General features: G+C 42.6%; 1 protein-coding gene across 3 annotated transcripts in view; it reads left to right on the forward strand.

The window, feature by feature from the left end:
• The window catches only part of klf8 (Kruppel like factor 8), a 68,719-nt gene that overhangs the window by 49,630 nt on the left and 15,551 nt on the right, over positions 1–3,538 (forward strand). The window lies entirely within an intron of this gene.

Below are 3,538 nucleotides of genomic sequence, written 5' to 3' on the forward strand. Positions count from 1 at the left end.
CACACACACACACACACACACACATGCACACGCATGCATGCACGCACACATACACGCACAAGTGGGGTTGATCGCAGATGACATTGACACATTTCACACTCCTAGCAAATAATACCCAAGGTGCCTCTCTCTTCAAATCTCTAAAATCTTCCGATCCCTTTCTTCTCTCTACCTCCCACTGTATCTATTTCTTTTCCCATCCACCCTTCCCAAAATAACCGATTCAGTCACAGTATTGTTTGTGTCACCTGTGGACCTATTGATTCCTTTTTTGTAGGAAAAACAACAACAGTGACACGGACTGAAAGCCTATTAGGCTTCAGTGGAATGCAGTGTACTGTAGGTGCAGCAAGGGCAGTGTCACCAAGTTTGTTACTGGCACCATCTTGGCAGTAAGCCTTGGCCCCTTTTCCACCAAATAATTAGTAACTAAAAATTGCATGGCATCTGAAGAACTGTGAAGATTAGGACTATATAACTGATGGATGGATTAAAAGGGGAATTCTTTTTTTGACTGTGTGATTTTTGAATGAATGGGAAGGAGACATGCAAAGGTAGAAAGGCTACGAGTAGTAGAGAGAATCTGTTGAGTGATTTTTGTAATCCTGATACTTGTGATACAGTGCTTCTTTGCATTCTGAATGATGCTGTATATGTAGCAGTGATCAAAGCTTAAGTTTGAGCAGTTTTTGAAATTCACCACTGCAGACTCCACCTAATAGTTCCTGGGCCAACCGCAGGAGGAGGGACCACAGCCCATAAACTAAAACTGAATTTGGTTGTTGTGGTTTGTACAGATAAAGTAATGAGTTATCTTTTTTATCATCTGTTTATGGAAACACTCCTGGGATGGAAGGCAGTCTTTTAAGAAACAGACTGTAATGCTATATGGGAATTTCGAATCTTTAAAATGTAATTTCTTAATGGCAATTTTGGTACAGAAGTTGTTGCTGTTGACCCCATGTGTAACCTGTCTGACAAAGGTGTGTTGATTGGTCCTTCAGTGCTGCCATATTTACCTGTTAACCCTGTGTTAAACTGGCACAGGCACACAACAAAGAACCCAAACACTCTGTGACGCAGTGACTCTCAGTTTGTGTCTACTGTTATTCTGATACAACTAAATTTGGAGAAAACAGGATGGATAAAATAAAATCTGCTATTCTCTAAAATGACAGTATGAATGCTCCAGCTCTACTGGCACTCACTCTGGAAATTTTGTCGTAATAATACATACTCTGCAATGTAAATGGTCCTCTAGGGGCCACATAAGGTTACTGATAACAGAGCTGCTTTGCGTCCCTAAATCACTCATTAATCTTTTTTGTAGACTCACATTGCCAAACCTATCTCCACAATGCTGCGGAATCTATATGAGACTGAGTGTGAACACAACACGATAAAATTCCTCTGGACATATTACATATCCATCTTTTTCTCTGCCCGGTTTTCTCTCCACTGCAGTCGCAGCTGCTACCCGCTTCCATTCATGTTAGAGATCACATGAATTAATTGCAAGGCAAAGACTGGGCGACCCATTTTATGGTGGAGCAGTTGAACTGAGAAGTGCACGCTGGAGAACAGAGCTCCACTGCAACATGTCTAGCTCAGGGAGGGTTTATTTTCCATGTTGCATTCAGACACGTTGAGTTTATTGTTTTAAGTTGCCCTGGCAGATTGTTGTGATTGTTTCAAAGACAGTTATTTTATGGCCCTTTTGTCTGAACCACAAACAATGCAAATTTTACTTTAGGGCAAGTGAAAGGTAAGGATATACTTTGAAGTGAAACTCAGTTTCTTGCCTTTGTGTGGAAACGGAGACCACACAGAGACACAGGGTCTTTGTGTTATGATTGGTGAGGATTGGTGGGTCTTTTTCTTTGTAAAGAAAAGGCATTGTCTTGTGATTTAAGCTAATCACATAATATGCTTTGGTCAATCCTACTAATAAAATCATACGAAAGTGTAACATTACAGTATACTCATCTAGCTATAGTATGAGGAGTGTCAAGACCTCCACTATGAGCTATACATCCTGCTTTTTCAAGCTAATCACTCTGTGCTTATATTAGAAAGTGTCTCTTTCCATCATTTTTTCTACCTTATTCATTCTCTCAGATCACAGAGCTCCAGAGTCCAGTGAGGTTTTTTTTTCTTTTTTTCTCCTCTCAGCCTCTTCTTTTGGGGATTTTACAAAGAGTTGTGGGTTTAATCTGAGCAGCCGTGAAAAGAGGAAACGAGGAGAGGGGAAAAAAACCCAGAAGAGAATGGCGAAATACGAGAGGGAGTGGGTGGAAATTAAGCCAGCGAGGGATGAGAGGCTGAAGTGGGAAGAACATAGGGTGTGGTTGCTGTAACGACTGGAGAGATGATGAGGGGGAGGCGGGGGTGTGGGAGAGAAAGGTGAAAGGGGTGTGGTCATGAGAGTGCAAGAGAGGGTGAGAGAAAAAAAAATAGAGAGAGGAGAAGAAGGAGGTGGGGGTGAAGTGATGGAAAGATGAACCAACTGGGAGGGAAAGGGAAGGGAGTTGGTGGTGGGTGGAGAACGAGTGGAAAACATGGAGTCAGCTGATAGCTCCCAGTTTCCATGGCAACGCTAGGCCTTTCCCACCCACTCTCTCTCTCACTCTAGTCTCCTTTTTTCTCGTTCTCATCCATTCCCTCACTTCTTTCACACTTCATTTTCTTTTTGTGTGTGACTGTCTCTATAATCATGTTACGGCCCCGCTTCCTTTCGCTTGCTAATCCTCCTTTTTTCTGTCCTCCCTCATCTCCTCTTGCTAACTTTCTTTTCCTTTTCTTTTCGATTTGCCGATTATTGATTTCCTGAAATTGTTCCTTTCCTCAGCCAAGTTTGGTGCAGGTTGTATCTCTGTTTGGATTTTGTTAGGTGTTATCAAAGATAAGTAAAAACAGAGATTAGAAGCAAGTGTTATTCAAGTGGTTCCTCCGTTTGCATTATACGTCAGAATAATGAAACTGACGGAATGAAATAGACGGGTCAGTTGTTCACCGACATAGATATGCAAGTCTCTTTTTTCCTTCGTGTCTAGAAAATTTGAAAAGACACCAAATGGTTGTCTGAAATGCCAATAAACATAATGCATGTGACCTCTAGCGACCTGAGAAAATGCAAAACCTCCGTTATGCTTCTCTAATGGGGGTTATTTATGTATTGTGTTATTTTAGTTGACGTTATGATAGTTGACTGGAGGATGGTGTCTACCAACTTAATACTTTCACCTTCGTCCACCGTCACACAGCCCTGCCTCTAGTCGAACTGTGTGACCCGATAAAGGGCGTAGCGGAGTCTCCACCCTCTCCTCCTCACCCAGAGCCGAGCTATGCTCAGCTGAACTGGACGGAGGCCAACTCCTGGACTGGAGGCTCGATGCTGCTCCCTCACTCACTCTATTTCTCCTGTCTCTCTTTCACTTGTCCCCTTTTTTTTTACTCTCTCTCTCTCTCTTAATCAGTACCAGTCTCTCTCTATACCCGTCCAGCCCTTCTCTCTCTGTAACTCTCACTTTCTCCCCCC

This window comes from Etheostoma spectabile, chromosome 13 (genome assembly GCF_008692095.1).
Source record: "Etheostoma spectabile isolate EspeVRDwgs_2016 chromosome 13, UIUC_Espe_1.0, whole genome shotgun sequence".
NCBI lineage: Eukaryota > Metazoa > Chordata > Actinopteri > Perciformes > Percidae > Etheostoma > Etheostoma spectabile.